This window comes from Babylonia areolata, chromosome 1, assembly GCF_041734735.1.
Source record: "Babylonia areolata isolate BAREFJ2019XMU chromosome 1, ASM4173473v1, whole genome shotgun sequence".
Lineage (NCBI taxonomy): Eukaryota > Metazoa > Mollusca > Gastropoda > Neogastropoda > Buccinidae > Babylonia > Babylonia areolata.
This window is the reverse complement of record NC_134876.1, coordinates 55,563,720-55,578,141: the sequence shown is the minus strand read 5'-3', so window position 1 is coordinate 55,578,141 and position 14,422 is coordinate 55,563,720. Positions and strand designations below refer to the sequence as shown.

At 42.9% G+C, this 14,422-nt stretch overlaps 1 protein-coding gene across 5 annotated transcripts in view; it reads right to left on the bottom strand.

The window, feature by feature from the left end:
* The window catches only part of LOC143284143 (solute carrier family 15 member 4-like), a 531,759-nt gene that overhangs the window by 15,493 nt on the left and 501,844 nt on the right, over positions 1 to 14,422 (bottom strand). The window contains exon 1 of one of the 5 annotated variants that reach the window (XM_076590808.1): positions 9,894 to 10,342. The exons of the other annotated variants lie outside the window; for them this stretch is intronic. The gene's annotated coding sequence lies outside the window, so the exon portion shown is untranslated. Of the gene's footprint in view, positions 1 to 9,893; positions 10,343 to 14,422 lie in introns of those variants that run through there. 5 annotated transcript variants of the gene reach the window in all.

The window sequence follows — 14,422 nt, the reverse complement described above, 5'->3', positions numbered from 1 at the left end:
CATGCTAGCGCGCGCGCGCGCGCGCGCACACACACACACACACACACACACACACACACACACACCGCTTACTCAAACGATGGCATGTATACAGAGATAGCAGGAACGCAGGAACGCAGGAAGTTTAACTCACTCAGTACGGCCAGTCCTCTCTTCTCCTCTACACAGACCCCTCGGATGTCCTGTGGGTGTCTGAACTACCCAACCTTTAGCTTCTGTCGTCAGAATTGTGGTATTCTTTGTCAACATTCACCTCTTCAGTATAAGAGCCTTCCGCTTGCAATATTTTGATGATGGTAAATGGGGTGAAACGCTGTTAACGTCGATTCTTTCGCCGTTCGTATGGAGAGAGTTAATGAGAACACGTACACATAAAGATAACGATTTGAAAAAAAATGAAGGAAAAACCAGATTCAACACAACTTAAAACATAATTGCTCTGACACGCAATTTGATTTTCACATTTTTAGTTAAAATTCACATCAGTTCCTCTCTGGAACGGAAAGCATTGCAAATAAACATGGCGACATCTCTTATTACACAGCTGGAATTGGTGGAGTGTTACTATTTCTATAATGAGAGAGAGAGAGAGAGAGAGAGAGAGAGAGAGAGAGAGAGAGAGAGAGAGAGAACTAAAAGAGACAGAGATGCAACAGGATATCCGGAAGGCAAATGTACACATGATTATCAATGACATCATCTTTATCTCCACAGTTTATCTAAAGCACGACCGCACAGGTAAATGAACCAAAATATGTAACCTGTGTGTGTGTGTGTGTGTGTGTGTGTGTGTGTGTGTGTGTGCGCGCGCGCGCGCGCGTGTGTGTGTGTGTGTGTGTGTGTGTGTATGTCAAAAACAACAACGTTCATACCTATTTATAATGCGGTCATTGCGAAACTCGATCAAAGGAGCATCACAATAAGCTCAAGATTTTTTTTGTGTGTGTGTGTGTTTGTGTTTTGTTGTTGTTTTTATCCCAAAGGCACAGTACCATGCTGAAACACATCCTGGAACCCATTATCAGGAGAGGTGAAGGTCGCACGCCTAACAGGCTGAGTGATTCTAGCTCTCCATATTTTTGTTTATTGTGTTGGTTGTGTTTGGTGTTGTGTGGTTAGGTTCTGTGGAGTGTTTCATCATGGATTCCTTCGAACAATGGATGTATGTGTGTCCCCCGATCTACATCAGACTTGCTGTGTTCTGGATTAATTTTTCTGCTTTCCTGTCAGTTTTGAACTGCGCCGGCCCGCCATTCATCTCTCCCTTCAACACGCCTGTACACGTGCAAAACGTAACGTTCAGTGGTAGTGGACAGTTGGGCACTTTTGTCAAGGTGAGCGCAACGTCCCTCCCTTTGTTCTGTACTCGCGCGCTGAACTGTTTGCTATCGAACCTGCACCTTTGACCCCTGACCTAGTTGTGCGCCTGCGAGGAACAGGCATAGGCGCTAGCCTGCCGCGAAGACGAACTCACAGAGCAGGAAAGAGAAAACAAAAGCCCATCAAAACTGTCGTTTCCGTACGGACCTACAACAGCACTACTGACAGTACCCCTGATGTGTCACCTGTGTGTGTTGACAGATCCATTTCATGCAGCGCTGTTTATGCTGCTTCCAACCTCAACACACGTGTTCCTGCTAACATTTTTACTTCCCGTGACATTGTCCCCTCTGATGACAATATTCCGATCTGTAATGTATCCCCCGTGCCAGTGATAGCCTCTGCTCTGCTTCCTACTCCTGCCACACCTGTCTCAACTCCCGGACCTTTTTCTTCCTTCCCATTGTCCTCCACTGCTCAGTCACCATCTTCTTCTTCCACTGTCTGTCTGCCTGACTCACCTGCTTCACTATTAGATTCCTCTCTCCTTACCTCTGATCTCTTTCATGCCTGTCTGTTCAATGTTCAGTCTGTCTGCCCTGATCAAAAGACTGACTATATCTGATTTTATTTTTGAAAAAAAACTTTGATATCGTATCTTTTACCGAAACCTGTTAAAGTCACAATGTCACGAACCCAAACTTAAACAACTGACCCCCCCCCCCCCCCCCCCCCCCCCCCCCCCCCCCCCCGCATACAAAACTATGTCACTTCCTCGATTGTCTCGTGGAGGTGGCATCGCCACCGTCTACAGAGATGTCTTTGAGTCTTCCCTCTCCTTCTCCCATAACTACGCTTTTCCACATGATACCTTCGAAATGCAATAAGTCACTCTCAGTGTTCCCGGTCACTCAATCATCTTCTGTTGTCTCTATCGTCCTCCTCCCAGTCGTAAAAATAACCTAACGTCTTCTCAGTTTCACGATGAGTTCCGAACACTACTAGATTTCTGCAACCTTCGTTCTGGCAAACTTATCATCCTTGGAGATTTCAATTTTCATTTCGACAACGGGACTTCCACTGATGTCAAACGTCTATCTCTGTCCACTTATTCTCTCTCTCAGTTCGTTACAGAACCAACACACAGATCTGGCCATACGTTGGACTGGCTCATCGCACGTGACTCTGATGCCATGGTTGCGTCAGTGACTGTAACTGACAAACTTTCTTTCGACCATTTTGCTGTTATATTCTTGCTTAATATTTCAAAACCCTACCAGAACCAAGAAATCTGTCACTCGTCGCAACCTGAAATCCATAAACATTAACACTTTTTCTTCTCAAGCTGCTGAACGCCTTTCCAAAATTTCTTCCCGTACCGATGTATCCACACATTACAACACTGTCCTCTCTCAACTGCTGGATGAACATGCACCCCCCACTACCCGCATGCTCCCTGACAGACCTTCCGCCCCATGGTACACACAAGACATTCGACTTGCAAAACGCAAACGTCGCCAACTGGAAAGACGATGGCGATCAACAAAACTGCAAGTCCACAATCACATATTCCGAAAACAAATAAATAAAGTCAAACATATGATCTCATAAGCAAAAACAACTTCTTTTCTTCTCAAGTTCTCGATGCCATATCCACCAAAGCTCTTTACTCTGTCATGTCAAATCTTCTTGGAACTGCAAAAAAGACTCCTCTTCCTTCTGCCTACACTTTATCTGAACTCCCCAGTGTCTTATCCTCTTTCTTTTTCGACAAAGTCCAAAACATTCGTACCATCTTAGACCAAATATCATTTCCAACCTGTTCATCCTGATCTTCAATTCAGCGGCACTCCTCTCCATTCCTTTAATCCATTGACTGAAACAGAAGTTCATGAAATCCTAAAAGAAAATTGACAATAAAATCCTGTGAGCTCTATCCTATACCAGCCTCGGTCTTTTCCCAGTGTCTCACATCTTCTCCCCACAATCACCAATATTGTCAACTCATCCCTTCTCACTGGAACGTTTCCATCCACTTTCATAACTGCAATCGTCCGGCCTCTTCTGAAGAAACCCAACCTTGACGCAAACATTTTGAAAAACTATCGACCAGCTTCTAATCTTCCATTCATGTCCAAACTCCTTGAAAAAGCTGTCCTCAAGCAGCTCAACAACCACCTTTGCTTCAACAATCTCTTCCACCCATTTCAGTCTGCCTATCGCGCTGACCACAGCACCGAAACCACTCTCCTCCACATTCTGAACAATCTACTGATAGCGTCCGACTCAGGAAAAATTTCCCTTCTTACTCTTATCGACTTGTCAGCCGCCTTTGACACGATAGACCATTCAATCCTTCTTTCCCGTCTTCATTTTACATTTGGTATCAACGGCACTGTTCTAAACTGGTTCAAATCTTATCTCACTGATCGATTTCAGTCTGTCATTGTTTATCATTTCCAATCTGAACCCGTTAAAATCGAACATGGAGTCCCACAGGGATCTGTTTTAGGCCGAGTGCTCTTCACACTGTACACTGCTTCTCTCGCTGAAATTATCAACCGCCATAATATCAGTCATCATTCTTATGCTGATGACACTCAACTCCAGAAGAGTGATACCCCTGAAAAATTGTTGTCGCTCTTGCAAGAAACATCCAACTGCTTCCTGGACATTCAAAACTGGATGACTCTTAATAAGTTACAATTGAACGCGGACAAAACTGAAGCAATGATCATAGGAACTAAACAAAAACTGTCTTCCATCACAATTGACACAATCAAACTTGGCAGTACATCCATCCCTCTTTCCACGTCAGTCAGGAACGTCGGTGTTGTTCTTGACAACACACTGTCCATGCAAAAATTTATCAGTCAGACATGTCAGTCCTGCTACTGTCAACTGCGGCGCATCAGTGCCGTCCAGAAATATCTGTCCACTGACGCAACATCTAGACTTGTCGTTTCTCTCATTCTCTCTCGCCTTGACTACTGTAACTCTCTATTGTCTGGTTTGCCTGCTTCATCCATTCAGTCCCTTCAGCGCATACAAAACTCTGCTGCCCGACTCGTCCTCAGAAAGAAAAGATCTGAGCACATCACTCCTCTTTTGCAACATCTCCACTGGCTCCCTGTCTCACACAGAATAAAGTACAAGATCAGCACTCTATGTTATAGATGTATTCACAAAACTGACCCTTCCTATCTCTGCGGCTGCCTTCACCTCTACACTCCATCTCGACTCACTACGATCGGCTTCGGATCCACTCTGTTTACGCATACCCAGATTCAAACACTCGACTGCTGGCCGCCGTTCTTTCTCTGTCTCTGGACCTTGCGATTGGAATGAACTTCCTCTTTCGCTTCGTCAAGTCTCCACACTCAGCTCTTTCAAGTCTGGCCTTAAAACCCACCTCTTCTCAAAATAGCCTCCCTTGCCTGCGCTTCCTTGTCTTCAGTTTCTACAGTTTTAGAGTTATGCATGCGTGTGAATGACTGGTGCGAAAGCGCTTTGATTTGTCTCTGCACAAGATTCAGCGCTATATAAATACCATTATTATTATTATTATTATCATCATCATCATCATCACTGGTGATCACTGGATCCGAAGTCAGTCTGAACGTGTGTGTGTGTGTGTGTGTGTGTGTGTGTGTGTGTGTGTGTGTGTGTGTGTGTGAAAGCAACGTTCTTACCTGTTTATAATGTGGTCATTGCGAAACAAGATCAAAGGACCACATTGCGAAACTCGATCAAAGGAGCAACTGAATAAGCTCAAGATTTTTTGTCTTCTACGTGATGATACATACAAAAACGCACGCACGCACACACAAACACACACATACACATATACATACTCGGCACGCACACACCATGGCAATCACACGTACACAGTATCAGACACACACGCGCACACACACACACACACACACACACACACATGCACACCACACACACACACACACACACACACACACACACACACATCCACACCACACACACACACACACACACACACACACACACACACACACAATGTATGTACGCTCTCTCTCTCAACTGACGCATCAGTAGCAGGCCTCCTTCGGTCATGGCTGACCATGGACAGAGTATATCCGACCTGATGTCTAATTGGGCTGTCTGCTTGGACCAGTCAGCGTCGCCTGTGACTGTAGCGACCGATGCGAGAGAGACAGTCACTGACGCATCATTGGCCTATTTACGTAGGCCTATGTGGAATTTTAAAAGGCTTTGCCGTCAGTAGTAGGTCTACGCATTGGTCACAATAACAGAAGCGTACGGAAGGGAAAAAGTCAAAATATCCCTGCTCCCTCCATTAGAAAAATTATATTTTTACACTCGTGAGTCAACTGATGCGTCCGTCTAGCGTCGAGCAGCGAGTCCGTTAAATGATTAGATAAAAAAAAAAAAAAAAAAAAAAACCCCAAAAAACAACCCCTCCCTTTGCTTAAGTTGAAAATATTGACATCTGAATGAGGAAATGCGGACTAAAGCGTGTTTGTTTGCTCTTTTTTTTTGTTGTTGTTGTAGTTGTTGCTTGCTTGGGTTTTTTGTTTGCGTATGTGTGTGAGGGGGTGGGGGGGGGGCGAGGGGGGTGGAGGGGGTCGGGGGGGGGGGGGTACTTTTCCACAAAGACACAGTACCATGCTGAAACGAATCCTGGAACCATTATCACTGGTGAACACTGGATCAGAAGTCACTCTAACGATCAACGGCATCTTCCTTCCTTGTTTGAACATTCTGACAGGAATTCGACGAACTACTCATACGAACTATTGCGGAATGTCGACTGAAGATTTTTAAATACTCCCCAACTAACTCGTTTCTTACTTGAAAAATACTAGACACATCACACACAAATTTAAATGCAAGCGAAGCGTTTTGTCGCAACGCGGAGATTTTCAAGTGTGATGGCTCTCAACAACTTCTCAGTTTTGAATTCAGCGTAACGAATGCCCAGTACTCAAAATCGTCGCAACGGCGGATTTTCGGCAGCAGGGTTTAGTGCGTTTCTTTCTTCAGTTCCCACCTCCACCCTCCAAGATCAACTCACACACACACACACACACACACACACACACACACACACACACACACACACACACACACACACACACACACACACACACACAACTTGTGAAACAGTTTTGCGATAAAATCTGCCAGCTGCCAGAATATTTTGGTTTGTGTGCGTGCGTGCATGCTTGTGTGTGTGTGTGTGTGTGTGTGTGTGTGTGTGTGTGTGTGTGTGTGTGTGTGTGCACGCGCGTGTGCGTGTGTGATGCAGACAGGCTGATTAACAATGTACATTCGCTCCGTGTCCTATCTTTCCCTCGATACGATCTGAACGTGAATACATACATCAGTTACGCCTGTCCCTCTGCCCACATGCAGACTGCAGCAGCTGCTATACCGCTGAACTTAACAGCTACTAGGATGTGGTTGAAATGTTGTATTGTGTTGTACTGTATTGTATTGTGTTAGGTTGTGTTGTGTTGTTTTGTGCTGTGTTACACTTTGTCACAACTAATTTCTTACTGTGAAATTCGGGCTGATCTCACCAAGAAGAACGCGTCGCTACAGCACACCGCCACTCATCCCCCGCTCCTCCCCACCCCCAGCCCCAAACCCCCCCTCCCCCCTCCCCCATGTCTTCTGCCTAAGATTGTGTTTTGATTTCCTATCCAAGTGCTGCTTTTTTTTCTTTTTTTTATTTTTTTTTTTTTTTACATAGTTTTGTAAGAGATAACCCTTGTGTTTCCATGGGTTAATCTTTTGCGTGCATTAAGTACATGGTACACACGGGATCTCTATTTATCGTATCATCCGGATATTTAGCTGTCCAGACCACCACTTAAGGTCCGGTAGAGAGGGAGAATACACTAGCGTGTGTAAGAATCCATCCCGTGTGCTTAGATTCTCTTGCTTTGTACGCGGACACGTTACCACTAGGCCAGCAGTGCATACTCTGAAGCTAACTACTGAACGTGCTGGGCATTTATTTATCTATTCATTCATTTGTTCATTTGCTTATTTACTTCCTTATTTATCTGCTTATTGGATTAATCAAATCTAGCTGTTTTTGTCATTTAATCATGTAGTTATTTTACTTCAAACGTATCCATACATTATATCTTATAACTCACGTTGTTGTTTTAGCGTGTCCCATACAGAGACTGACAGACACACACACACACACACACACACACACACACACATACACAGAGAGAGAGAGAGAGAGAGAGAGAGAGAGAGAGAGAGAGAATCACACACACACGCACGCGCACGCAAGCAGCCACACGCTCGTGTACGCACAGGGATTTAAACACACACACACACACACACACACACACACACACACACACACACACACACACACATAATCACACACACGTACGCGCACGTAAGCAGGCACATACTCGTGCACGCACACAAATATAAACACACACACACACACACACACACACACACACACACAATCGCACACACGCACGCGCACGCAAGCAGGCACATGCTCGTGCACGCACACAAATACACACACACACACACACATCTTGCACATGGTACATACACGAAGTCGAGAACAGCACACTTATTGGTTGGTCTGGGTGTGATTCAGGCTGTAAATCTGACAGCGCGTTTGATATAATTATCCTGAATCCTGCTTTCGACAAAATTTCATATATATGTATGATTGAAATACGAAGAAAATATAATATCTGTATTCAAAAGAATTTTATATGGTATTTGGAAAACTACTACTGGCGTAGTATGTGAGCGTAAAGACTTGTCATTCTGCACTTTTGCTGCATTATGTTGTCTTTTCAAAAGCTGACTTTTGCTAAACTGTGGTAGACCACATGTAGGCAACAACGTTTGATTCATAACGTTATTTATATCAAAGACTTTTCTTTTCTTTTTTTTCTTTTTTTTGTTTTTTGTTTTCTTTCTTCTTTTTTTTTTTTTTTTTTTTTTTTTGCACTTTGTTATCTATATCAAACCAAACTTTTGCTGAACTATAGGATTTCTATGAAATCCGACTTTTGCTATATATCAAACCGGTTTCTGTTGCACAGGTGTGCAAATATCAAACCCGATTCTATCGGCAGTGTTATAGAAAAGGATAAAAACTGGCTTTTGTTGTGCAGTAGCAGTTGGCCTACACATATCATAAATCCCGTCTTTTTGTGACGTGTATGAAAGATTACCAATCAAATCTGGATTTCTGGATCTCATCTCCCACCCTCCTGTTGACGTCAGGCCTTGATTAGAAATTGTTCCCAAAAAGAGAGGCAGATATATAGCCAGTTGAAATCAATAATGCAGTCAGCTCTGTCAAAATAAATCAACTGTTAATCCACGGGATCGTTTGATCGAATTGTGGCTGAGAGCGGGTGGAAAATGGGAATAGGATATTGGAACAAACAAAACTGCACCAAATCACAGTTAACTAACTAGCTAACTGACTGACTGACTAACTAACAACACTAACTTAATAGATATGGGAACAAACAATACTGCACCAAATCACAGCTAACTAATTAGCTAACTGACTGACTGACTAACTAACAACACTAACTTAATAGACATGGGAACAAACAATACTGCACCAAATCACAGCTAACTAACTAGCTAACTGACTGACTGACTAACTAACAACACTAACTTAATAGACATGAGAACAAACAAAACTGCACCAAATCACAGTTAACTAACTAGCTAACTGACTGACTGACTAACTAACAACACTAACTTAACTATCTATTAACTGAATAATTGACTGACTGACTAACTAACTCAATCAATAAATAATCAATAACTAAATCAATAACTAAATCACCAAATCCCTAACTGCATCACTAACTGGATTACTACCTAATAGATAACCAACTAATCAACTAACCAGTCAATCAACAAACCAAGTAAGTATGTAACTAACCATATGAATAAGTATGTGCATGAATATCTTCAAACATGTAGTTTTAGAAAACACCGTCCGATTTGAAACCATTGAAAACCGGTAAAAAGATTTCAGTTATGAGACAATAACATTATCTCTGGTACAACAAAAACATGTTTAAGCGTGTGTGTATGTATAAAATTCTTTATACATATTATGCAAAACAAAGACTATGCTTGGATTTGTACTCTCTCTCTCTCTCTCTCTCTCTCTCTCTCTCTCTCTATATATATATATATATATATATATATATAAGGCCTGACTAAGCGCGTTGGGTTACGCTGCTGGTCAGGCATCTGCTTGGCAGATGTGGTGTAGCGTATATGGTTTTGTCCGAACGCAGTGACGCCTCCTTGAGCTACTGAAACTGAAAATGGATATATATATATATATATATATATATATATATATATATATATATATATATATTATAACAATAACAACAATATAGAATTCATTCATTAAAAAACAAAAAACAAGTTTGTTTCATTAACAAGCAAAGCAAATAATTCATGATAACCATGGCACAAAACAAAGCTTGACAGTTAGTATAAGGTAAGGTAATCAATTTCAACAAAGATAAACGCTCATTTACCTTAGTCAACGACAACCTCACACAGACCAAATAATTTGAAGAAGATGATCCGCTGTCAATATCAAAACATCAGTTTCACACGGTCAAATGATTTTAATTTTTATTATTATTTTTTTTTTTTACATACACATCTCCTGCACTTCAGTTTCCATACGGTCAGATACTATTTCTCACACATCTACACATCGCTTTCACAACACGGCCAGATACTATTTCTCACACATCTGCAAACCAGTTCCAAATGGCCAGCTATTAATTCTCACTCGACATCTGCACAACTGTTTTACAATAAGTGTTGTTTCCTCTTATCCACGCTGGATAAAACAGTGTCTGCTAAGCCCACCAACGACGCCTTGCACAGCTTTTATAGCCAGCAACACATTCGTTTCCCGTTCTCAGTGCACAGTTCAAACAGGGACTGTTCAGTCCAGGATCTACTCTACACACGGCGTTGTGTGTGTGTGTGTGTGTGTGTGAGAATGTTTCCACACAGCTGATAAGCGGTCAGTAAAGAGTGGCCAGTGAAAATCGAGTACCTACCTAGCCACCCCTCCACCCACCACTCCCCTCCACACACACACACACACACACACACATACACACACACACCCTCCCTCCACTTCAAAACACACATGCCAACGTTTCAGCGAAGAAGTACTTTTCGTGGGGTTGCTGAGTTGAGTGATAAAAGCTGGTGTCACTAGCCCTCCCCCCCCCCCCCCCCCCCGCCCCCTCCCCCCCCCCCCTTTCCCCAGGGCTCCCACTCACCACCACCCACACACCCCTAAAAAGAAGAAAGAAAAGAAAAAAAAAGAAGAAGAAGAAATAGAAGATAAATGTTGGTAAAGGTTGCTAGACTAAAACTTAATCAACCAGTCAACGATCAATTAATTGATCAATCATTTTATTGTCTGGAAACACTATACCTTTTGGCTTGCCATAAGGGAAAAACAAATCTGTTACCACCTATTTAGAAATAGTGATGAAGTCACACAAGCAAAATGGCACAAGCCAACATGTAATAACAACAACATTGTCATGACCCATATTGCAGTGGTTAGGCGAGATAGTGCAAGAGGGAAGGAAGGATTCTGAACAGTCATTATATTATCGCAGTTAATTTAGTTATCACAGTGTTATACGTACAGAAAAACACGAAAGTTTGAGAATCAGATATTAGTTAAAAAGGCTTTTTCCACCTTGTTATTCTAAATTTGGAATAGATGGGATGAGACGAATTAAATGTGTGGATTTAGAGAGAGAGAGAGAGAGAGAGAGAGAGAGAGAGCAGGGGGTGCGGGGGTGGGGGTGGGGGTGGGGGAGGAGCGGAGACTGAGATCGGACATATTATTTGCTTCAAAGATCAAAAGTATAGAGTGGTACAGCGTAGATACAGTCTCAGAAATAGTATGACAGTAGAGCAGACATGAGATTTTTCTTTTTCTTAAAAAAAAAAAAAAAAAAAAAAAAAAAACTTCATTCTCTGTTAGACAGGAATCCAGTGATATTCTTCAAAAAATGGAAGTACAATGCTGAGAAAGAAAGAAAGAAAAGAAAAAAAGAGAGTTTTATCGGCAGTCTTTTGAACTTAAAAGGACCGAGAGAGGTTTGATACTTCTACAGCGGTACGCCACAATCCAAACAACTATGTCAGCGGAGGTTGTGTTTCACGTCATAAGTACAAAAGATCAAACACTCTGCGCCCAAAGTAGATACCATATGTCACTCCAGTTGGTCTTTGGAGAGGTATATTTGGAGAGAGAGAGAAAAAAAGAAAAAGAGTCTATTATACAACACATAGAAGATTTATATTGTATATGGGACACTTTTTTTTCTCTCTTTTTATTATTTTTTTCTTTCTTTCTTTTTTAAATATATTTTTTAGGTCGGTTCATGTATTCTATATTAAGTGTCCAAAGACAGCGCGGCGGGCACACTTGTCAGTGTGTCTGTGAGCTGAGATCAGTTGTCCGGGATACCAGCGTACGTCAACGACATTGTTAACTCTCTCCATACGAACGGCAAAAGAGACGACGTTAACAGCGTTTCACCCCAGTTACCATCATCAAAATATTGCAAGCGGAAGGCTCTTATACTGAAGAGGTGAATGTTGACAAAGATACCACAATTCTGACGACGGAAGGAAAAGGTTGGGTCATTCAGACACCCCCCTGGACATCCGAAGGGTCCGTGTAGAGGAGAAGAGAGCACTGGCCGTACTGAGTGAGTTAAGCCTCATTCTCTCCACTATTCCACCCGAGGACCTGATGTGAAGTCACATGAAATGTCAACCTTCATGCTGGCACGCCCAATTGCCCTATAATTACGATCATAAGTATCATTGTCAGAGGGAATTTGCTGTGCGCGCCTTCTGTAGTGTGGCACGCGTACGTGTGTGTGTTTACTATCCGTGTGTGTGTGTATGTGTGTGTGTGTGTGTGTGTGTGTGTGTGTGTGTGTGTGTGTGTGTGCAACTGACGTTGTATGCTAGGCGTTTTGAGAAGCTTGAAATCGCGAAAAAATGGATTTGTAGTAGCAGTAGTAGTAGTAGTTGTAGTTGTCTGTTGTTCTCCTCCTCGCCCTCTTTATTGGTCTCCTGTCCGTTCTTTCTCCTCCCCCTTAGCTGCCGGTGCAACAGCCTCAATCATAGCCCTCTGGCTGGTTTCTACCCCGGGTCATTGTGGTCTAGCTTCGAATGAACCCCCCTCCCCCCGAACAGACAGACAGACACACACACACACACACACACACACGCACGCACGCACGCACGCACACGCGCGCGCAACAAGAACAACAATCATACACACAACAACAACAACAAAAAGAAAACAAAACAACAACAAAAACACGGAAATGTTGTCATCTTTTTTCTGCAATCATTTCCATACAGGATAACAGTTAGTAAACAATCAAAGCAATCAAATAAGTCTGTAGATTTCACCGGGAGAAGGTGGTATAATATAAGGAAAGGAGCATGTAGGCTGGCCCATCTGACCTTAAGGGCGTGAAGCCGATAGGTCGTTGAACTCAAAGAAACGGAGAGGTCGGCATTGTGTGATTGTTAATAACGTACTCTCCGTGCAAGTCTAGAATAACCTTTTTCTTTCCACTTTGGGGCTGAATCTCAACTTGGGGAGGTGGCTGGATGGAGTCTGACGTGTCCAAATTCAGTCAGCAAGACATATGGAGATCCCTAGGTCAATCTGGTCTGGACTAGCCAGAGTCAAGAACCTGACAGTGAAACAAAAATAAAGTAGGTAGGGGGTCAATTCTAACTGGGAGAGATTTACCCCTGCGGGTCATTTCCAGCTTGCTCGAAATGACCCCTATAACCTGTGACCAGGGAGAGAGTAAAAGGAAAAAAAAAAAAAAAAAAGGGGGGGGGGGGGGGGGGGGGGGGGTTGGGGGTGGGAGGTCTGTTCTTGGTCACGTTAATTTTACCACCTTGGGTCGTTCCAGGCTAGTAAAAAAACAAAAAACAAAAAAAACACCGGGGTAAATCAGGAATGGCCAGGTTTGACACCGTGGGGGTAAGAACCAGCAGTGGGTAAGAACAGGCCGCTACACCGGTATTCTCATTTCCGTTTCCGGCCTTCCGCGCTGTGTCCTGTCCTGTGGTGTACCGCTTGTCTGACAGCGTGTGATGCGTGTCAGCTTCACTGGCCGAACGAATGATATGTCAATCACATAAACACTGATACACGTCACACGTGTATGACGGACGGATGTTACTTCAAAGGTTGGTGACAAGAGACAAAGGAACAGAAACAATGACATTCTGTTGCACCAATGTTCAACTGAAGACTTGTACAGGGAATTGTTGTAGGCTTGTCCATTCACACATCCTTGCTCACCACTGCATGAATATCACCAAAGACCGAAACATACCCAATGAATTCAACACACACACACACACACACACACACACACACACACACACACGCACGCACGCGCACACACACACACACACACACACACACACACACACACACACACAACAACAACAACAACAGCAACAACAACAACAACAGCAACAAGCGGACCTAAATAACAATATAAACGAGATGGTGGAGTGAGGGATGGACTTCATATAACAATGATATTATTATTAACACAAAAACATATTAAGTTAAAAATAATAAAAATCAAATGCAAAAAAAGAAAGAAAGAAGTGATAATGAAGAGAAGAAGAAGAAGTAGAAGAAAAAGAAGAAGAAGGAGGAGGAGGAGGAACATAACATACTTTGAAGAGAATATAGATATATTGTATGGCTCAACTGTGGAAGAATGGTACATTGATACACTTTATCAAATAGAGTTTAAGGGCTGGGGTGCATATCAACAGGGCTGGGTTTGCTTAGCTTAGTGTTCATACTTTTTCTTTATCTTTTAGGCCTTAGCGTAATTGAGACTTCAGGAACATTCTTGGCGCTTAGCAAACTTAGCATTGCTAACACCGCGTAATTCGCATATAACTCTGGCCAGAAGACTATGACATTAAAAGACGCGCGCGCGCGCGCGCGCACACA